This window comes from Panthera leo, chromosome B1 (assembly GCF_018350215.1).
Source record: "Panthera leo isolate Ple1 chromosome B1, P.leo_Ple1_pat1.1, whole genome shotgun sequence".
Lineage (NCBI taxonomy): Eukaryota > Metazoa > Chordata > Mammalia > Carnivora > Felidae > Panthera > Panthera leo.
The window spans coordinates 154,156,904-154,181,167 of record NC_056682.1 but is presented as its reverse complement, the minus strand read 5'-3'; the positions used below and the strand labels follow the sequence as shown (position 1 = coordinate 154,181,167).

At 36.2% G+C, this 24,264-nt stretch overlaps 1 long non-coding RNA gene across 2 annotated transcripts in view; it reads left to right on the top strand.

Moving 5' to 3' along the window:
* LOC122217133 overlaps positions 1-22,870 on the top strand; it is a 39,980-nt gene extending 17,110 nt beyond the window's left edge. Inside the window, exons 4-5 of one of the 2 annotated variants that reach the window (XR_006201300.1) lie at positions 9,323-9,399; positions 22,421-22,870. This is a non-coding gene — a long non-coding RNA (uncharacterized LOC122217133). The remainder of the gene's footprint in view (positions 1-9,322; positions 9,400-22,420) is intronic. The other variant, XR_006201299.1, reaches the window with a different exon arrangement.
* The last annotated feature ends 1,394 nt before the right edge of the window (positions 22,871-24,264 follow it).

Genomic DNA, 24,264 nt, shown 5'->3' with positions numbered 1-24,264 from the left:
ATGTTCCAGCTGATTGTCTGGCCTGCATAAATGCAAGTCCCAGTTTCTCAAGTCAAGAAGACAGAGATCTAGATTTGTATATGAAATGTACTGATTTTTAAATATTGGTTCAACTTTTAAAAACACAATGCAGGGGCGCCTGGGTGGCTCAGTCGGTTGAGCTTCCGACTTTGGCTCAGGTCACGATCTCACCGTCTGTAAGTTCGAGCCCTGTGTCAGGCTCTGTGCTGACATCTCAGAGCCTGGAGCCTGCTTTGGATTCTGTGTCTCCCTCTCTCTCTAACCCTCCCCCGCTCATGCTCTGTCTCTCTCTGTCTGAAAAAATAAATAAATAAATAAATAAATAAATAAATAAATAAATAAATAAATAAAATAAAAACACAATGCAGGAAGAAGTTTCCAGAATGCCATATTTGAACTCATATCCTCGGTGTAGATTTCCATGTATTTAATCGTGTTTGGTTAAAAAAAAGTGAATGACTGAATGAAGGATATAATTTTCTTTAATTTATGTAAAGCATTTGGTTATTTTTAAAGGAAAGTCATCTTTAAATGAAGGAATTTAATGCTGTAAAACTTTTATTTTATGATTTTCTTATTCAGAAGTTTCTTTTCCCCCCTGCCCAAGGTCTTAAGGGTAATATGCTCCCTCATTCTAAAACTCTGTTTACCCAGAGTAATTCGTGTGTGAGATTGCATAATCACTCCTTTTTTGTGAAATTATATTTGTACATACTTTATGATTGGTTGTGACCTCTTCTTAAAGATAGCAATAATTTATTCCTCTAACAAAATTGCCTTTGAAGACCTTGTAGAGTTAATAAATTATTCTATATATCAGATTTAATTATTTTCGGTAAAACAATTTCACAGGGAGACTGCTCTTCTCTCAGGGCTAATCAATGAATGAGAAACACTGATAGTAGGCTATCATACTTTTGTTAGCCATGGTGGTCTATAAAGAATTTCCATCTGGGCTTTTAAAAATGTCCTTAAAATATCTCCAACTGAAAGTAACAAAATTGAGATTCCTCCCGCAAAAAACTTACAAGAAAACTTAACTCAATACACACATTTGTATATTTTGTATAGAAGTCTATATACAAATGTTTTCAAAAATGTAATGTATGAGGGGTCCTTTATTTATGTCAGAAAGGGAGAGACTGAAAATGCAAAAGGAAATCGATCAGACTGTATATCAAAATAAAATTCTAATCTACAAACTTTGTAGCAGCCAGTCCAGAAAGCCAACCCACGATCTCTTTATCAGTCAGCCTCAAATGATCATGACTGATTGATAAGTGACAGTTTTGCTGATTTTGCCCCAACTTCCAACTTAGACCAACTAGGAAACCCAACTATTCTCCACTTCTGTCAGCCCACCACCAACTTATTCCTGCCAACAACCTCTAATCAGAGCCTTCCTTTTTCTTCCCACTATGAAGCTCTTTATTCTCTTGTCTGCTTTGGAGTCTCTTCCAGATGCAAGTGATGGTGGCTGACACCCATGCTTTATACTAAGCTCTGAATAAATAGCCTTTCTAGTTCTCATTTGGGAGGCCTTTATTTCCATAGAAGTTTTATGAATTTTGGTTTCTTGTTTGTTTCAAATGAAAACAAGGAAGCATATAGACAATGAATATTTCTTCTGTGCCAGAAGAACCAGAAAATAAAATATGATAATATTTTATAAATGATAATATGTTAGTATTCTTTTAGATGCTAAAAGAAGAATCTTGGTCTCTTCCTAGACCAATAGAGAAGGAATACTTTCCAGATGGGTAAATCCTTTGACGTAATAGAAATTTTAAGGCTTACTGAAGGGCTTAGATTTCAGGGAGAGAAAAAAAAAGTTTCCACTGGCAGTACAGGAAGAATAGGAAGAAAATGTTATTATTTGACAAGAAAAAAAATACTAACAGTTGCTTGTTTAAAATTCACACATGATTATGTCACATTTGACCTTCCATTTGCTGGAGTTTAAGGAGAAACTTAACCTACAGGTACAATATTAACTATGCTGGAGTGTGAACTCCAGGAAGACTTATATTTATAATAATAATGATGGTAATATTAAAAACAATTAAAATAATAGCTGTATTATCTACAGAATGCCTACTATGTATTAGCCTGTGAAGAAGTGCTGGACGAGATGCCCAAAAATATAGAACTTTGGCATAAACATTATTTTGAGTTAAAACTAATTAAAACACAGCAGATACGGGAAAAGCTCTCTGCTTCCCCCCACAACTTCCTAAATTTACCTTGGAAAGGAGAACATGGACCAGGAAGAGAGCTATGAACAGACTCCCCTTTGCCTAGGAAACTTTTCTGCATAATAGGGCAACCTTGTTTTTCCAAACATCTCTTATCACCTTGTTGCTAATGAGCTTTCTCCCCTATGTATCCTCAGACGCTGTCCCTCTCCTTAGCTCATATAAGCTTTATGTTGCCTCATTGTCTTGGGAATTTCATATCTGTATGAATTCCTTGTATATATACCTATTACATTTGATTTTCTCCTGTTAATCTGTCTCATCAATTTGATTCTTAATCCATCTAGCAGGACTATAGGGCAGAGGAAGATCTTCCTCTCTGACACCTGCTTTTAAATTCATCTTTTCATTTGAATCTTGCAAAAGTCCTGTGAGGTAGAATTTACCTTTGTTTTAAAGATGGGGAAATGGAAGCTTAGAATATAATGATTTCCAAACTTCACATGAATAGTGGCAAAACTGATTTCCAAACAAAACTCTAAATGGCTTAAAACATACAACATTTACTTAGCAGTTCTAAGATTTTTCAGGTCCTATTTTTTTTTAAGTTTATCTTTTTATTTTGAGAGAGAGAGAGAGAGAGAGAGAGAGAACGAGCACTCACATAAATAGGGGAAGGGCAGAGAAAGAGGGAGAGACAGAATCTTAAGCAGGCTCTGTGCTATCAGTGAAGAGCCTGATGCAGGGTCTTGATCCTACAGACCATGAAATCATGACCCCAGCTGAAATCAGGAGTGAGAGGCTTAACCGATTGAGCCACCCAGGCATCCAGGGCCCTTTCGGAATAACTATCTCAACAAATACTTTTAGAACAACAAGTTGGAAATGAGTCCTCTTACAAATACTTCTTTTTGATATTACCATTAGTTGTTTGTTGTTGTTTTTAGTTTTGCTTTAAGGCAGTAACAGTAGGAATTTTGATATTTGTGTTACTCCATTCAGTGTGTATTGGGCATCTATTTTCAGTGAGCCACTCTCCTAGACATAGGACATAAAGGGTGAAAAATCCCTCACATGCCAGTTGCTTACAGCCCAGCAGAAGATAAATCCACAAACAAAACAATAGAGCTAGGCAAGCCTGATATAGAATGGGGATGGTGTATGGAAGCTTTCAGAGAAAAGATAGCAATCCTTCCTTCTTATTTTCTTTCCTTAAACAAGTGTTTGCTAAACACTATTTATCAGGAATTATTCTAAATGCTGGAGATTTAAAGGTGAATAATGCGTAGTTTTTGGATTTAAATTGCTTACACCCAAATGAGAAAACCAATGTACATGTAAATAATGGCAGTGTTAAAGATGCCAGGGCTTTGCAAAAAAAAATTAATAATAATAATAATAATAATAATAATAATAAAAATAAAGGCTTTTACTCTGCTCAGAGTGTCAAGGAAAACTGAGATATAAAAAAGAGTATTAGTTCATCAGGTGATTAAATGGGGGAAGGTAAGACATGTGCATAGGAGAAACACATTCTGGATATTTTTAAGTGTCTGTTGCACTTGTCCATGTATTATCAAAATTGGAGAGAGAAATATTAATAGACACCCTACCTGATCACTTGGTGCTTGGTGTTTCATTGGCTTCCTTATGAACAGCATTCTTACTTCCTTTTGATGATCCAGATCAATAAATCCTGCCAGATTGGTGCTTCTTTTCTTTGGTATCAGGGGCCAAGAGGCATCGAATGGCATCTATAGCTTAAATTTTATTGAGACTATGGATAGGTTGCCTCTTGGAAGCATTCCTGCTGTGGGAACTAAAAACTAGGATCTAAGGTTGTATAATGGGTCACTGGGATAGATGATGAGGAAGGTCAATTCTAGCTTCACTCTTTGCTTCCAGATCTATATTTTCTATCAGTTATGTTCATTGTATCATTTAATGGTTCTTGAATGAGGGTAGAAACCACATCCTGAAGTTTGGTCCCATCCTTGCAAGATAACATCTCCAAGCTAGCACTTTAACTGTATATTCAAAACGCTGGGGTGCCTGGGTGGCTCAGTCAGTTAAGCGTCCAACTTCAGCTCACATCATGATCTTATGGTTCCTGAGTTTGAGCCCCGCGTAAGGCTCTCTGCTGTCAGCATGGAGCCTGTTTTGGATCTTTGGTCCCCATCTCTCTCTGCCCCTCCCCCACTGGTTCTCTTTCTCTCAAAATAAATAAATAATCTTTAAAAAAGTGCTGTACCAATGCTCCATTATACTGGCAACCACTGGAGTTATAATATGTGATTGGTAACTGAGTTCATGTGCCCATTGTCACATGTCCTTTGCTACAGAGTGGCTGTCTTGCTTTGAGATGATATTATATTCACTGGTGTCCTATTAGAGTAAACATTTTGCAACTTTGTTGAGGCTTTGTGGGTAGGAAAGGAAAACTTGTACCTAAAATTTGGGGCAATTCCAGTCAAGATAAATTACAGTCCTTTCCAGGATCAAAGTGGGTACAATGTGGTCAACTTTTACCAATTGGCTTTTTCGCCTCCTTGATGGATGGTTTGTCTGGAATTGTCCCAGGTTTAGCACTAAATGTCCTGTGTCACCCCTCAGTCTTTGGCAGACTGAGGGTATTGGCCCCTTTAGATGGTACTTTATCAGGGGCTCTGTTTCTGTCTCTGGACATTGGGCAGCAGCAGTAGCTAGATCAGCTTTGGTAATTAGGAGCCATGCTGCTGGGCCCATGCCTAATGTCTATTTTTGCCCTAATGGCTTGTCTATTCAAAGCCGGTGTGCCACTGTTGGAGTAGCTGATGTCAGAAACTGGCTGAAGTAAACGGAGTAAGTCATTATGTATATTTGTTTGCTTAGGCTTCTTACATGTTGGATGATGTCATGGGTATCAACATGCAATATAAAGACTGTACTTTACATCCCTGATCATGCCTTATGCTTACACCCATAAGTCTTTTCATATGCCTTTACCCTAACATTTTTTTTTTATCACTGATCTTCTTCTTCCCCCAGGTCCTAACCAAAAAGCTGAGGCATTTGCCAGTGCCCCCATGATCCTAAGCATACTCATTTCCAGATGCTCATACCTAAAGTTCTCTTCCCTTTAACATTATTTCTTTTTCTTTATCAATTATTTATTTCTGTATACCAGATATGAGTTGATGGGTTTGAGGTTGAGTTTGGTTGGTTAGGTCAGCTGCTGAGGAGACTGGTTGAATATAGGGCAGGAGGGTCTGAGGACAAGTTGGGACCCACTATTTCCCTCACTTATTTATTCAAAAGACTGTAAAACAGTCTACCATTTATTTCTTTTCTACATTGTGTCTCTACACATTGGCACATTTTTTTTTTTTTTTTAGATTTACCATTAACTCACTTTTCATTTGCTCACTAAACATAATGTCATTTTCCTTTTCAGTCTAACACACTCTTCTCCGTCTTTCCTTTGTTTCCTTTTCTCAGTATTTTCATTCTTGCATCTTGGACCCTATATCCTGAGCTTTTTGGACAGCTCCCTTTCCTGAATTTTGTCCTTATTTTCTTTCAAATAAATCCTTACCTAATATGTAGCCAATTCTATTAGGTCCCTGTTCTCTATAAATTAGATGCTAATCAGTGAATAAATTGAATCTGCCATCAATTGAGTAGCTTTATGGAGATCCCATGTCATTTAACATAGGATTAATTGTAATTGGGAAGCATTGACCCTACTGACTATCAGAAAAAAAAAAATGTTTTCATGCAAGAAGGACACTAGTTTCTTAAGTAACATGATACATAACCACTGGCTTCATAAGTGGATAAATCTTCTGAGAAAACTACAGGTTGTAACTTTAAAAAATTAATAAGCTGTTATGTCAGGGGCTGACATCCCAGGGAATAATTCCTTGGAGGGGAATGATGCATCTTGTACTGCATGTACAGCTTCAAAGACTTGTGAAGTCATGGATGAGGCAGGGTGTTAAAGGTATCATGTCAGAAAAGGAGCGGAATATAAAGGAGTTCTCTGCTTTGATATACCTCTTTTGAATTGTCAGAAGTCCGTATTCTATGATGCAAGACACAGAATGATGCATTTGTGACATACGTATTTCACAATGTGAATACATAATGTGAATTAATATAATGTACTAATCTGCTACCAAGCTTAATGTGTTTATTAATGGTGGCTATATATGTTATTATGTTTCAACAAAACATTCACATTTATGTAGTATTTTATACTCATGTAGTATTTGAATATATGTGACTATTAAGTGATTAAGCTACAAAATTTGTCTTACATTAATAAATTATATTCAGAGTATGCATTTGAAAGTATAAATAGTAAAGGACCCGGAGGTATCAGTTACATCCCAAAGAGTAGAATGGTGCCAAAACAAATAAAAATTTCCCCACGACAAGTAATTTTATCCCTGTGTTTTAAAATTAAATCACTTTGCTAAACTTGAACGCATGTAGTCTTTGGACTCAAATCCATTACTTTTCTCGTTTCACACTTTCACCTTTGTGTTTTCTGAATGGACATAGATCTCTTAAAAACCTGCAAAGAATATGTTGCTCATTCGGGGAATATATTTTTAAATGCTCTCATTTTAGGGGCAGCAGAAAATTTTGTCAAAAGTCAGAAACTCAGTTGTTCTTCAATCATTCTTTGTTCCAAACGGCACAAAAAACTTTGCAGTAAATTTTATAGTTTGTTTTTTAGTGAACTTAATTCATGCAGAAAACTACTGAAAAAATATCAAAAGATCTTATTCGAACAATAGAACACTGCTTTTGTTAGATTTTGCAGCATAGGAGTGGCAGAAGAGCTAATTGTTGAATAATTTTTATGTGGAAAAGCAAATGAGAGGCATCATACAGCAAATATATATATTTTTTAATTCTTAATTATATGATACAAATTATGTTGAGTCAGTCACTGTGATTTTATAAAGGCAAGTCTACTTTTTAAATAGGACTGAAAAAACCCAAGGGTCATAAGTCTATTGTATTGAATATTTTTTGCAATACTAGCCAGTAATTATTATAACATCCTTTAAAAAAAAGCACATGTCAATTTTGTTGCCAGAAGTATTTTAGAAAAAATTCAAATAAACTCTAAAAAGTTTAGACAAAACAAGTGTTCTTTCTTTTCTGTGATACCTGTTTCACCATCTATAAATGTATATACATATATGATGCAGAAAATACTATAAAACTTTAGTATAATTCTAATTATCAATAATATCAAAAGTGTCTGACAAGAGAAGCAGATTGTTATTAACTTGCACAGCATCAAAATATTGGCCACAGTTCAGACAAACCAATTTATCATCATCTTTTCAGTATCTTTCTGTAACCAATTTATTGTATTAAAAACTACCATGTTATCCCTTCCCTTATTGTCCCTTATTTTACTTTTCTTTTCCTTCCTTTCCAGCAAAAGAAAGCCACTGTTCTGTTTATTATCCCTTCCCTTATTGTCCCTTATTTTACTTTTCTTTTCCTTCCTTTCCAGCAAAAGAAAGCCACTGTTCTGTTTATTATCCCTTCCCTTATTGTCCCTTATTTTACTTTTCTTTTCTTTCCTTTCCAGCAAAAGAGAGCCACTGTTTATTTTGTGATTTTGTCTATTATATTGGTCTTTCACTATATCTGGTTCCGTCAGCACCACGAGAGTTTACATGAAGTTGCATTGCTTTTGTAGCAAAGATTTTTGATAGCCCTAGAGAGACATCTTCAAAATGGATTTTTTTAACTGTATTTATTTATTTTTAGAGAGAGAAAGAGAGCATGTGAGCTCAAGCAGGGGAGGGGCAGAGAGAGAGGGAGAGAGAGAATCCCAAGCAGGCTCCGCACTGTTAGTGTAGAGCCCAATGTGGGGCTCAATCCCATCAACTGTGAGATCATGACCTGAGCTGAAATCAAGAGTCTGATGCTTAGCTAACCAAGCCATCCAGGTGCCCTAAGACTGCTTTTTAAACTTTAAACATTATACATATTTTTCTTATTGTGAAGGTTCTATTAGTATACACTACGTCTTCCAGTTGTCCTATAATATGCCATTTTCAGTCTATATTTGTACATCAGGCAATCCACAGATACTCACATTTTGTTTTTGTTTTGTTGGTTTACAGTTGAAATAACCATGTACAGGGTTAGCTGAGCTTATTTATTTTCTTAGTATGTCCTGTGTAGCTCACAAAACTAAATTAATATTAATGATGATGAGATACTACCAGACCAAGTTGTGTATAAGAATTAGTGGTAAAATCTCAGAAAAAAAACCCCTTCTTTTTCATGTTGCTTATGCAGAAAACGCTTAATTTTTCATTCCGGCCTTTGCTAAACCTCAATGATTTCATAATAGCTCCCATTCCCCAAGGAAAATAAATTATAGCATTCCAGAAGGATTTCTTTCATATGCATGAGTATTATCTAGTTTACACAAAGAAAAAGAGAGAAAAGATGAATTTGAAGAGGTAAAAGGTAAATGTAAATATAGGAAAAAGGAGAAGAAAACATATCATATGGGAAAAATTATCACACAACAATGCAAAGATGGAAATGGCTCAACTCTAAGCCACTTTGTCATTTCAATCCGTGCTATATTTGAATTGTACACTTTTATACCATGAACCTACAAATGCCCTAAATCTTGTGTCTAAGTTAGGATTATGCTTTTCACATCAGAGGCACAAACTTTCACAGCACCCTCTGGGAGGTACCAGTGTATTGTGACTCTGAAAAACAATGACTACACAGGTTGTTGGTCATTAATTTGACCAGCTTATTTGGTGATATTTTTAAATAGTTTTTTAAAATTTTTTTAATGTTTATTTTTGAGAGAGAGAGAGAGAATGAGTGGGGAGGGGCAGAGAGAGAGAGGGAGACACACAATCTGAAGCAGGCTCCAAGCTCCCAGCTATCAACACAGAGCCTCATGTGGGGCTCAAATCCATGGACCCTGAGATCACGACCTGAGCCAAAGTCAGCAGCTTAACCAACTGAGTCATCCAGGCGCCCCTTAAACAGTTTTGATTATAATTAAATATCTCTAGTAAGGTGATTTTGCTACTTACCAACTGCCTGATCTTTCTACATAGGCTTAGAAGAAAGAGGAAACTACTCTCTGATAAGCATTCTGAAACCTTGTCAGCCAGAGGGTTCAGCCTGAGGCAAGGTATCTCAAAACATTTATTGTTAAAAATAAAGATTTTGTGTTTCCTGCATATCACTAAATTTGGCAAAAGATTAATGGTTGATGATCTGTTTTAACACATTTTATTCTTTGAATTACGTTGTACTTTCCTATGCTTTATTAAATTGCAAAGAAAAGTTGCGAAGTGTAAATATTGACTTTTTACCTAAAATTACAACAAAAAAAAAAATCCTGATTTTCAAATAATCGATACCATATTTTTTTAATATTGGAAAGGTAGGAAAATGAATACTTGAATGTAGCTATTATATATAACTTTTGGTACCCTTTTCCTCTTGGGCTCTAGGCCAACTAAACCTGTTTGAGTGATAGCATAGTGTAGAAAAATCAATCCAAAAAATCAGCTGCTACATTGTCTATAATAATGAGCCAAAATACACAGAAAGGTAGCTTTTATTCTTCAGTCCCAAATTCCATTCCATACATGAGTAATGCCCGTAATTTAAACAGGTCATGCAACATAGATATGCAACTATTAGATTTATTCACACTGTTTGCAACTTGAACAATAAGAGATACTACGTGTGTGGTCCAGAAACTCAAGTGCATGTAGGCCTAATTTAACCCCTTTATTCTAAACATAAATTCTTTTCCCACGGATAACAACTAGTGTCTGAAGATGAGCCAGGTTGTACCCGCCTGCGGGGAAGGGGTTACTGGTGCCCAGGAGATGCTGATCTCAGTCCACAAAGAAGTTGTGCAGAGCCTGGGGAGGCCGTGAGTCTGCGGTAATTGTCCACCGTGTCCATTTACCCCAATGTGCATATAAATATTATTTTCTATATATGCCATGACATTAAAAAAGAAAGCCTCAAAGTCATTTTCTCTTAAACAGACTTTCTTTTAAAGGAAACTAACCAGGCACATCTTTCACAGGAGTAATATTCACTTAATTTGCATGTAATCTTTTTCATTATAATTCCCATAAGATGTGGGGAGGAGAAGAGTTTGTTCACCAAGAAGCCATGGTTGCACTGTTTAGTGTTATGGAAACCTTAATTCTTCTTTATACCAGAGCTGTGCTCTTGAGTCCCCCTTCCTTCTGCATTCTACAGAATGTAAAATGTAATGCAATTGTTTCTTTTCCTATTTTCCTTGCTTCTACACAAAGGCCACATTGATATGCACATTCTTTTAAATTAACTAACCTAACCAACTTTTATCTACTCACTAAAGTTGATATCTTTCTCTTTTCCGATACAATACATTATTTTCTTGCTGACACTGCTCACTCAATACTATACTATTTGTTTTTATCCATAGATCAATAGAGATGGCTTTTTTCTTCTTATCTCTGGCTAATGCAAGAGGCTTTTAAATAATAGAACGACACTTTGGAATTTTTTGTCCTGATATTTAGTGGAAAATAAATGCTGTAATTTGTTGGGTGCTTGTAATATTACAGGTATTTTTGGAATTATCTGTTTTAGCTGTGAAAATTGGCCACTTTTTGCTATTTAAAAAAAACTCATATCAGCAACAATAAAGTCCAGCTAATAGACAAAAGTACAAGCCTGGCTTTATTTCAATTTGAATTTCTCTACCCAAATAGCTCTTATTGCATATAGCCCTAAGTATAGTTTTCATAAAAATGAAAATGGGCCTGCATTGATTGATTGTTTATAGTCACGTTACCTACCTGTAAGCTTTATGTAAGCTTCCATACTAAAAGCCTTGAAATTTTTCTTGGCCAGCCATAAATACTTGGAATATCCCTTTTTCTCTTTGAAAAATGAGAACCACCCAGAAAAGTTTCTATCGGAATCATTACTCAAACATCATTTTTGGCAGAAAACACTGAACTTTGTTTAATACTAGTGGAATACTTCCAAACATTGGCTGAACATGACAAAGAGGGCAAAAGATTTGTTCAGTGTGATCAAAAAACACTTCACAGATTGTGAAATGTCCCCAGAAATTTCAAATCTCCAGACTGGCCACATTCAGGTGAAGGTAGGAAGAAAACTAATGATATGTGCTGCTTGCATACCTGCTGAGGTGTTAATAGTTCACAGTTAAACCGTAATAGAATGACTGAGGTCAGAAAACAGAGCATACCTACAAAGTGTTATATTCTCAATATAAATACCTCTATAGCATATATTTTTCAAAGCAGTGTGATTCTATAGTGCTACAAGAGGTGTTATATTTTACCCAAGGGAATTACCGTGAAGAAAAATATGTATTGCTAAATACTCTCCATATATAAGTTTTGAATTCTTCAGGATCTGTATTACTCTGACCATGAATCTTGGTCTTTGATTAACAGTTCCAGATTATTATAGAAAAGTAAAAGGAGGCCACAGGTAAAAATGTTCACATGAAGGTGAATATACAGCTTATAAACTATGGTTCTTCAATAGGCCATATGGAATCAGAAGTAAATCATAAAGAACAATGACATGTTGGGTCTTGAGAATTACCAGTAGATACAGAAATTTCTACCAAGGAGGTTGTGAGTGTACAGAATCATATTTGTTTTTATTGATTTATTGTTTGTGTTTTTATGCTTCTGCCTTTAATTTATGTTTGGCAATGAACCTACTCTGTGCAATGAACTAAGGTCCAGACTAGGATAATTTTGACCCAGTCCTGCCCTTTAGGGAAGCTAACCCTGGTGGGAAGGATAGTGATACGCGTTAAGGAAAAAAGCCAGAAAGACGTGATTACCTTTGCTGAGGGTCAAATGATATTTGCAGACTATCAGAGCTTTAGGAGTTCAGAGATGTCAGCAAAAGCCATTGTAGTTGGGGAAGTCTTCTAGGAAATGACAAGACTTGACTGGATCTTTAAAGAATGGGGGAAAAAGTCTGAAACAGAGGAGGTGGAGGGAGTATTGCAGGAGGTGGGCAACTTTCCAGGAACAACAGAGAGCAAGAGATTTGTGGTGAATAACTGAGTTTGGCTTGAGCAACTGATTTCCAATGGCAAACATGTGGTGAGAAGATGTGACAGGCAGGCTGGAGCCAGAAGGGAAAGTGTGGGCCTTCCCCCAGGCACTTGTTAGAAGAACCCTTTCCTTGCTGTCTTTCTCTTCCGCACTGCAGGCCAAGGGAGAAGGTGGCAACAGGCAGGGCTGTGTGAGAATGTATTATTGTTAGTGTTGTTTTGTTTTTTTAAATTCCTTTGGTGTGGCTTAAGGTCTGTGGAGGAGGTTTATCTGTAATTTTTTTTTTCTTTTTTTTTTAATTATATTGTTTTAATTTTTGCATAAGGCCTTTTTTTTCCAAGAAAATCTTCCCCCAACTACATGAAATATGCCATACACACATCCTCTAGCATAGACCCAGAAAAAATTGAAGTCCTATCCAATTTTTTATTGTCCTTCTGTGTGTAGGAAAACAGTTCTTAAGCCTTCTTCAAAAGCGGGGATGGCTCTGTCCATTCCTGAGAAACTAAAGTGTTTCCATGGTAACCAGCCTCTCAACCTCCCAGGACCCTCTCAGTGGCTCCAGAGGTCTCAGAGGCACCACTCCGTGTGGGCATGCATTTTCTAACAACAACAAATCGCTTTGGTCTGTGGCCATTAGGATTAAATTGCTACAAAGTTTATTGATAAATGCACTGAGATTGACTAGGACTTCCAACTTCAGAACCACTGATTATTTGCCAAACATCCTGTAGACCCTTTGGCTATACAGAATATAGTCTGATAACATCATCACAGCATTCTCAAGTTTGTTCTGGAGGCAATGTAAAATCAGATGATATGACACTTTGTTACCAGTTGCTAGTGTATGTTAGAAAGGGTGAACTTTGGGATGCCTTAGTTTAAAGGATCAAACAAGTTGAATTTACTGAGCCATAGGAGTAGAGGTGACACAGGAAACTCAGAAGAAAGTTAAAGAGCAGAAGAATGAGGAGAGGGTAGTGTCACAGAGAACAAGAAGTGGAGAGATTTTAAGAAGGAAATGACTAATGACACAAGAAAAAAAGATAAGTCTCACACACAAAAAAATCTATTGCATTCAACAATAAGGACATTATAGGTAACTTTTTTCCAAAACAGTATTAATGAAGTCTTAGGGGACCAAAGACAATTAACTGGGGGAGAAATGAATGTGATGGGGGTGGGGGGAAAGACCCAATAGTTTTTCAAGGGACTTGGTAGTGAAAAAAAAAGGTTATTTTATGGTAACTAGTTAACAGAATTTTCTTTTGTTCTATTTTTCAGGGTGGGATAGTCTTGAGTATGTTTAAAAGCTGAAAATAAGAGCAAGTAGAGTGAGAGAGACTGAATTCGAGAGTTAAAAGGGGGTAACTGATAAAATAATGTATTTGAAGAAATAGGAAGAAAGGTGGAGGATTTGTCATTGAACAGAAACAGGGTATCCAGTGGTGCTTGGGTAGCTCAGTTGGTTAAGTGTCCAACTCTTGATTTCTGTTCAGATCATGATCTCATGGTCTTGAGATTGAGCCCTAAGTGGGGTTCTGCACTGGGAAAGTGCACCCTACTTAAGATTCTTTCTCTCTCTCTCTCTCTCTCTCTCTCTCTCTCTGCCCCTCCTCTGCTCTCTCTCAAAAAAAAAAGAAAAAAGAAAAACAAACAGGGTATCCAAAAAGGTATCTACCTTCCTCCAAAAGTTGAGGTAAAATGATAAAAGTACTTTCAAGAATAAAGAAGGTAGGCCAAAGGAAAGCAGAGAAGTATACTGAAAGGGGAATTAGAGGTTGACACTTGTTTTTAGTTTATTTTAATATTAAAAAGGATAATATATGCTTTGTTCTAATCATTTTCCAGGTGAGAATGTGTTTGGTGTATCAGTAGAATCGTGCTTATTGGTCATGCTCATTGTACAAAATGCTTGATATTATTTTTCCTGATGCAGTAGATTAAACCTTCTGCTTAGGAGTGAGGAAAATCTTTCATTTAAATGAAACAAGACATAGTTCCTTACATTACTGGATTAATCTGAGTCCTGCAAGATGGTAGGGATCTCAATTATATAGGCAGTGTAGTCCATTTAAGTCCATGACTTAAAACCTTACTTTGTTTAAGGTAGAAACCATTGAATGAGCTATAGAATTGCACCTTATATCTTCAAATTGTCCCTCTGTATGTGATAAAGAACAGCCTATATAGGGTTAAGAATGGAAGGTGAGAAAACAAATCTACTGTGATAATTCAGTGATGTGGTTGGACTAGACTAGGAGTATAATAGTTCAAGAGATGTAAGAAGTGATTCAATTAAATGCATAAAGTTAAGATAGATGAGGGGCACTGGGTGGCTCAGTTGGTTAACAGTGTGACCCCTAGTTTCAGCTCAGGTTATGGTCTCATGGTTCGTTAGATTGAGTCCCATGTCATGCTCTGTGATGTCAGCACAGAACCTGCTTAGTATTCTCTCTCTCCTTCTCTCTCTGCCCCTCCCCTAGTCATTCTCTCTTTCTTTCTCTCTCTCTCCCTCTCAAAATTAATAAATAAACTTAAAAAACAAAAGTAAGATAGATTATATATTGATGTAAGTGGGATGTGGAAAAACAGAGGCATTAAAGTTGACTCAGATTTTTTCCTCCAGTTATTAGAAATCATTCACAAAAGGGTTTGGGGAATATGGAATTTGGTTTGGGACACAGTGAATTTAAAGTCTTTAATAGGCATCTAAATGGAGATGTCAAACAGCAACTATGAACCTGAGTTTATCAGGAAAACCTAGTTTGAATATATAAATGTGGGGCTAGTGATCAGGTTGTTATTTAGGATTATGCAGTTGGATGAGATAACCAAGGAAGTGAGTAGAGATGAAGGAAAAACGGAGTCTGAGATGATGTTTCATGTCGTGATAATGTTTAGAAACTAAGAAGAATAAGAGAAACTAGCAAAGGGAGAGTAGGAAAAATTTAACACTGAGGAAGCAAGTACAACCTAAATATACACGTATCATAGAAGTCAAGGGAAGAAAAAAAAAATCAGGTCTGAGTGAATGAGCAAAAGGGGCAAATGTTACAGCTAATAGATTAAAAAGAAGATTGTGGATTTCCTATTGTTTTTGGCAGTCTGGAGGTCATTAGTGATATTGGAGATAGCAATTAATGTTAATGTGAATTAGCCAGGATAAAAGTATGATTGGATTGGGTACAAGAGAAAAGAAGAGACAAACTGAGAATGATAGGAATCTGGAAGGGGGTATGAAGTCAAATTTTTAAAAATGTTTATTTTTTGATATAAGAAATAATAACATGTTTTTGACTTATAGCTATGTTCTTAGGTAATAAGAAAGACTTCGTGTTGCAAGAGAGAAGGGAAAAGCGGGAAATCATTCATGGGATTTCAGTCAGTGCAAAAGTACAGGGTTTGGCCTTGGGATAGGATTTTGAATAGTTTATCCAGGCAATAGGAGGGAACTCATAGGATATATGTATATGTGTATATGTATATATGGAGCCAGGCCAGCTGGTAGATACAGTGGTGATAATTGGGGAGTTTATAAACTTTCTCTTCCCAGAGAAATGTGCATAACATTAATCACCAGAAGATGAGAATTACAGAGGAGGTATGGGATGCTCCCAGGAAAAGCAAGATCTACTATTTTATATAACATATGAGTATAGATACTATTTCATATAATATATTTTTCATAATATAATAGTATATATATATGTGAATATATATTATTTCATATAATATATATTTTTTCAAACTCAACAAGATCTCTAGTCCACTGGTTCTGTCATTTTCTCATCATCCATTAGCCCCTTCCATTCTTTACTTCCATTCTTACCCCATAGCATGATGTTCAAATCATTTACTGGAAAGTACTCTCAACTCTCCAGGCCCCTTATGCTTTGCTCACATGTGCCTGGTAGGAAATACACATTGGTTCAACACGAGGGTCTCTTTTATTTTTTATTGTACTCATGCTTCTGAATGCTATAAGAGAACATCATTGGGTAATGTTACACAGCTTTATTTTAAGTATATGGACATAAACTCAATTGGTAATTTGATACTTACTAGATACACAACTATTTTTTACCTAGAAAATTTGCTTGTTCATCTTCTGACTGTAATTTTTCCTCTTCTTAATTTATTCACATCTCCCTCTTTCTTCTTCCTTCCAAAATAATGATTTCACTTCACACTTCACTAAGAAAATTGAAGTCATCGAAGGGGACTCAGCATCTTTCCATCACCAAATTTATAAACCAACCTGTAAATGCAAACATATTTTCTTCATTTTTACTAAAGGGGTGAAAGTGTCTCACTTCCTCAAAGCCCAATTCTTCCACATGTGTAATCAATCCTATTCTTTCTTATTTCTGTAAAGACATATCCCATCTATCTGCTAGATCATAACTATTCATTCCCATCACACACTGCCTTCTTTTTGTAAAATAAAACTTTCAATACTTCTTGCATTTAAACTTGGCACACAATGTATCAAACCAAAATTTAATATGCTAGGTACTGTTAAAAGTTTCAAAGTTGTGTGACACTTGCAATATTATCTCAATGATTCCAAACTTATCATTATGTCTACGCATAGTTCCAACTTAAATTATCAATATCATGCATTCATTTAATTCTTTTTTATTTTCTTACTTGTACTGCAACTGCATTTACTAATCAAGGAAAGTTTCACTCACATAACCCATGAAATTAAGAGTAGCTATTCTGGTTGTAGAAGCTTGGTTCTTGTCCAGAAACTGGTTGTGTCCCTAAGGTGATTGAAACTCAACCTGACATTAGTTGGATTGTATCCCTTCTTATTTTAAGTTTTGCCAATCATTTCAATGGCACCTTCCAGATTCTGCCTATTAGCAACAACTTCCTATGTCAGTAAAACCTAAATTTCAGTTTTGAAACTCAGGATCTCTGAAGTCAGCAGAATTTAATTAAAAATTTTTTTCCTCTCTCAGTGTAGAGCCATCCTTTGTATTCTTAAAATTTTTTTTCTGTACCTTGGTTGACTCTCCTGAACAAATGTGAATTAGTGTATCTAGGAAGGAATAACAAAATCTTTAGTTTTTTATACTTTTACCTCCTGTTCCAAAGTGTTACCTATCTGAATCCCTATCATAATAGTATTACAAATACGCTCCAGTCGATCTTCTTTTATCCGTGCCTTCTAATAATTTCAAATATGCCTCATTTCTTCATTTCTCTTCCTTTCATAAACTCTTGGTAGTACGCTTAAATAACTAGTATCTGCTTCCTCTCCTAATTTAAGGAAGAACAAAATCCCTACTTCATACTTAGAGGACAACTATATTGTAAGGATAAGTTTTATTATACTTCTGGTCCTTCTCACTCAATCTGCTACATAAGATGAATGATCTGTGTGAATTGTGATGTCGGGGAAAAGAATGAAACTTGCATGGATACTTACTGAATTAGGGTATGAGTTAAGTTTCTGTAAAAAAACAACAACAACAACAAAACAAAGAAATAAAAAAGGATGCAAAGTTTCATTGGATCTGCCAGAAGTTTATTTCTCTGTCATTTTTGGGCCCAGAGGTTGAGAGAAGTTTTAAGGCTATTAGGCATGCTAGATGAGCAGGCAGTTATTATCTTCAACACCTGACTTCTATCTCTTGATTTAAAGTGGCTGTTCTAATTGTCACCATTTCTCAACAAGCATAAGCAAGGAAAGAGGAAATGAAATAGAGGGCAGTAAGCTTTCTTTTTCAAAATGTACTTGGGTGTTGCATAGATCTCTTTTCTTCTCAATTTAATTGAGGCTGTGACCACTTAGTGACAAGGGAAACTGAGAAATGTGCTTTATATTTGTGCTGTCATGGTTCAGAATCAAAGGCAGAAGAAGGTCGTTAACAAATGGATGAATGGATGCTAAGGAGTGATGAGCAGTTTCTTCTTCTCTGGCCACTCAAGTATTATTGCATATCATTTCTCTCACACATCTTTCCAAAAAGGTAACATGAGGTTGTATTCTGTGCAAAGTCCACCATCTCTGGGTGATATGCATGCTCTCCATAGAGTCAGGATGTTACTATTCAAAGTCCAGTGGCATATGTATTAATAGATGAATTAATCTCTATCACTCCATCACTCTCTAGTCCTACCATATACACACATACATGTACATGTGCACGCACACACACACACACACACACACACACACAAACACACACACAACACACACACAACACACACACACATCCCTAATACACAGTGTAATGTGAATAGCGTATTGACAATAAAAGCACTCTTTTGGCCATCTGGAATTGGGAAGAACATATAGCAAATGGTCATTAGTATATAATAATGATGAATTCCAGCCAGCCAGAAATCATAAAGACTTCCTCAGCTAGTGGTGGAAAAACTTCCTTAGTTAGACCTTCGTTCTTGTCTGATTTGTTCATTGTCCTTCTTGAATTTGGTTTGCCTTCTAGAAGATTTTCATGTTCATTGTGTACTCATTTGTTTTTATTCATTAACACTTTTATTTATTTACATTGTTAAGTCCATTCTTCCTTTCTCAGATTAACTGAGGTTACATGAGGCTATATAATAGAAAAAAAAAAAAAAGTCTTGACTGGGAAAGAAACACCATATATCTAGCTGAGAAGATGGTGAGATGGATTATAAAATAGATATGGAAAACAATTTTATCTCCTTTGAGTAAAGTTATATAGAAAAAAAACTAGCATTTCTAATATTGTTAGGTACCCAGACACTAAACTTACAGTCGATTCAAATTGCAAGCCACAGGACAAAAAAACAAAACAAAACACAAAAACCCCAAAAAAGCTCCTTTGGGAGAAATGTGTTCCATTCCATCTCTGCTCACAATCTGGCTAATTCTACCCTGTCTGCATTTATCTCATTCAGGATCTTGCTAAAAGCAACAAGGTGAAGTCATACAAAGTGCAGCGCACTTACTCTTTCAGAACCACATAAAGCATTGGAAAGATTGCGGTCTGCCTTCCATACTACTGAAGCTGATAGACCAAATATTTCGTCATGATGTAATAAGTGTTGCTAGCTTTCAAAACTAAGGTTTTTATGTGCTTGAGGCTCATAGCTCACCGAAGAAGCCAGTGCTTCATTTGAGATTTTTGTTATGACAGCATGACATTACTAAGTTCTAAATTATATATTAATTATAGTGTAACATAAGTTACTGTAACAGTATACATAGTTTCCATCTTTGACGTGCTATTTGTTTCCATTTCTCAGAACCCAGATTCAGAGAAAATGAAAATGGATGATAAAATATTTTCTTTTTAAAGATGTGACCTGGAATTTGTTCTGTTACTTTATCTGTCACTTAATCTGCACCATAGCAAGAGCAAGAAAGGCTGGGCAATTTGGTTTCTAGCTAGGAATCCATTTGCCTTGATAAAATTGAGTGGCAAGGAGGTACAGTCCTGAAGTTATGAAGGGAAATGCGATAGTGAGAGACAATGAATAGTCTCTGCCACATATACCTGGATGGTGAAGGCATGCTTCTAATGTTCATTCTCTCTCTGTAGAAAATCTGGGATTGAGGCCCAGCATCTTTTAAAAACTCCTGAAAGCCAATTTCTGTATATACTGACCTGAAGGCTTTGAAGTGCCTGAGGCAGCCATTTTTTTTTCCCCTTGCCCATGGATGGATAAATGGAGTCTGTTCTGCAGACCCAATCTTCCCTGTGGACATATCCCAAGCTTTGTAAGAAAAGAGAAATACAAGAAATACAAGGAACCATACATTGGCCATAAGTACAGTTGTAATGTCCAGTTCAACTTTACTAGTTATAGATTTGTTGCTATGATCTCAATATCTCTTACTCCTGTGTGTATTTGTAATTTTATTCTGAATTTGGTAGGGAAGAGAAGGGTGTAATTTATCAGTCTCTCAAACTTCAAAATCTTGTATCCATTTTCTTAAGTAGCTTTCTGACCTGGCCATGGCTTCTCTGCTCTACTGAAATTTTTTGTGTCTAGCTCACCAATGGTCTTCATGTTGCCTCAATTCATGGACATCTTTCAGGCTTCATCTTTAGTCAACTTTAGTAGTTCTTGACAGAGCTAGCTGTTTGTCTTTTTAAAAATATTTTATTTTATTTTATTTTATTTTATTTTGTTTTGTTTTGTTTTATTTTATTTTATTTTATATTTTATTTTATATTTTGTTTTATTCTATTTTATGTTATTTTATTTTATTTTTATTTTATTTTAATTTAATTTTATTTTATTCTGAGAGAGAGCAAGCATGAGCAGAGGAGAAAGAGAATCTTAAGCAGGCTCTACAGTCAGTGTGGAGCCTGACATAGGGATTGATCCCCAACCCTGGGATCATGACCAAAGCTGAAATCAAGACTAGGTCGCTCAACTGACTAAGCCATTCAGGTGCCCTCTAGCTCTTTGTCTTTTGACAATTCTAATTGTTTGCATGATTTCATACTTCCCTGATACTCCTGTTATTTCACTAAGCTTATTCTTTCTCTTTTTTAACTCCTCATTTATTTAAACTCTAAATATTATAGTCTATTATAGCCCCTGGGGACTTGGTCCTAAGATTTGTTTTTATGTTCCTTCTATAAGTTGTAGTATTGTTCAATATTCATTCTTCCTTCTCCTTTACTAACTCCCAATGGATGATTATAACTTTTCATCTATTGGCCAAGTGACTTACGTGGCTAACTTTATGTGAGCCTATCTGTCATGTGCCATAGCTGAGCAGGAGCTGAAATAAAATGACATACTTTGACTTAGGTTCTCTTGATTTTCCCCTGTGCTATGAGAAAGGTCATGTCCTAGCTTGCTGCTGTTCCTTCACTATGGCATATAGAATTAAAGGACAAATATAGAAGATACAAATCTGCCCCACAGATAATAGTGGAGGCACAGCCATCCCACACAATCCATATAAATGGAGTGAGAAGTAAACTTATGCTAATGTTGGGCACTGAGATTTTGGGGTGGTTTGTTATACAACATAGACTATCAGAAGCTGACTAATACAAAAATGTGCACCTATGTTCCTTAGGTAAAAGCTAACTCATTTGCACTGAAGAAAAAATAATAAAACTATCAACTGTGATAATTGGGAAAGCAAGACAGTGTGTCTAATGAAACTGTGGTTTTGGGGCGCCTGGGTGGCTCAGTTGGTTAAGCGTCCGACTTCGGCTCAGGTCATGATCTCGCAGTCTGTGAGTTCAAGCCCCGCGTCGGGCTCTGTGCTGACCGCTCAGAGCCTGGAGCCTGTTTCAGATTCTGTGTCTCCCTCTCTCTCTGACCCTCCCCCGTTCATGCTGTCTCTCTCTCTCAAAAATAAATAAACGTTAAAAAAAAATTAAAAAAAAAACTTCAAAAAAAAAAAAAAGAAGAAACTGTGGTTTTGACATATAAGGTTTGGAAAATAAATGTTAATGTGAGGATTAGGTTGCATTGGATAAAATGCTACAATGCATTGGGTAAAAGCAAGAGATGAGCTCAGAAAAAAAAAAATCAAACAAATCAAAACACCCTGCTTCTTTTCAATAAAGGATAAAAAGGAAATTAGATTTTGAATATCTGACACTTATAGGGCTAGGAAATATAATGGGTTATCTTTTCTAAACAGTAAACATAAACCTAAGAAATGTTTTGATACCCAGAGCCTCATTAAAATGCATCCTTAGGTCAAAGACCAAATCATGGGCATAGCCAGTAAGGCACATTCCCATGAAAAATCATAAGCATGGTTTAATCCTTTATTAAACTCTCTGAATAGATTATTTCGTGTAATTTCTTTGTTATTATACGGTATCTGATAAATCTTTTTAGTTGAATAAAATAGTTCAGGATAAAGCTAAGAGTATGAGCCAATGAAAGGCAGATATACTGAAAATACCTACAATTAACCTAAACAGAAAAAAAGTCTCAAAAATAATTGTTTGGTTATTAGAATATTGAGCATCAACTAGGTTAAAAAAAATCCAACCTATTTTTAAGAGATTTGTGCTTTTGGAATCACTGCTAGACTGTATTAAAAGAGTTTGTGGCTATTCAATATGTAGAGTGAACTTTTGGTTTCCCCTTTCTATTGGAAAGAAAAAGACAGAAGATTCTCGTGACATGTTGCCAAGGAGGCTAATCAAAAGAAAACTCTTCCTGGAAGGCAAGGCTTAGACCCGTGGAGAACAATGAATCCAGAATCCCTCCCAGTGGACAGAACCAGAGACTAATCAAGGAACATGATCTACTACCAACAAGAGGGATCTGAAGTGTTCACCTAGCTGGATTTCAGATATCTATGGACCAGAGATTGATTGTGGCCTGTCTCTCATTATTCTCTTTTCAAACACTAGTGCTTTTTTTGGTGGATATTCCACCATTCTATGATGGATGTGTGAGTCTGAGGAGTGCCATCATTTAAAGTAGAGATTATTACAAAATGATGGATTTACAGTCTGATGCCATGATTGGATAAGATATATAGGATGTCATTCTTGGGGTGTATTTTTGTGCACAAGGAAGGGAAATAAATGCTTGTGACTAAGAGGTCAGAGTGTGTTAATAGATTACTATTCACAAATATTTACCCCTCCTCCCTTCCTCTCCTCACCCCTGCCATTGGAGAAGTATATTTCCTCATTCCACTTTTGTTTTCAACTTGTCATGAGACTTATTTGGTCAAATGAGTATGAGTAGCCATGCTATCTGGCAGACTGAAGCGTTAAATGTGATTTCATGGAATAGCTTGCCTCTTGAATGTGCCTCTCCCGCAAGAAAGGCATGACTGGTATAGTGGTTGTTCCTTCAATCTGGGTGCCAGAATGAGAAGACACGTGGAATAAAGACGCAGAGAACTCACAGTCTCTATATATGTAATGTGAGCAAGAAATGAACTTTCATTACAAGTTTCTGAGATTTTAGAGTTTTATGTTTCACAGCATAAGCACCGTGGCACTTCACTGCCAAGCACATTTCTTATGTTTGGAAAATTGCTCACTAGTTGACTTCCTCTAGTCCAAGGTAGAAGCCAGGTATTCACTTTCATTCACTGCTTTGCAACAGAGGCACACATTGTAAACTAGCATGTGCCAAGCTAACTAAGTGCGTCTACAGCGAACTTTAATTCGAAAGAGATCATCATGAAGAAACAGGTGTTGCACAGAGTTCATGTTCAGTTTAGGATGGCAGTGCAGGCTTTTAGGGCCAGTGATGAGAGAGAATCAGGCACCCAGTGCCCAGGATCACTGATGCCAAAAGAGGTTTCTGATCCCAGAAGCAGAAGCAGTGACAGAAGTTCTTCACTGGCATAATCCTGCAGTGTAGTTTGGGCTTAGCACCTTTTTGTGTGGTGTGCTTTCTGTAGTGCTATTGCTTTAATTTGCTGGAGTGTGTTTTAAGTTGCTTTTTTTCTCTTTCCTTCTCTCTTGCCCTTGCCCTGTCCCTCCCTCCTTCCTCCCCACCTCCTTCCTTCCTTCCTTCCTTCCTTCCTTCCTTCCTTCCTTCCTTCCTTCCTTCCTTTTGCCTGATCTATGAATCATTTGCATTACTTCCTATGTCATGATTAAACTCTATACATGAGTTTTTCCAAGATCTGGATACACTGAATTTCCGACAGATTCTAAAAAACTGTATTTTTACAAACTCAAAGGTTTTGCCCATAATGTGCTATTTGTCAGGACATCTTCTCATAGCCCTTCTTGAGTCTTCTCTTCATAGTCTTACCTTTGAAATTCTAATGCAAATAAGTCTTCCGTAAGCTTCTACTCTAACCTATCTTCACCACCCAAATTTTAATTCTCAGAGTATCCTTTCTATTTATGTCTTCCATAAACCAAAAACTATAATTATTTTGTTTATTGGCTTATTCTCTCATTTCCTGACTAAAATACAACTTTCTTGACAACAGAGATCATTCCTATTTTGGGCACTGTTTTACCTCC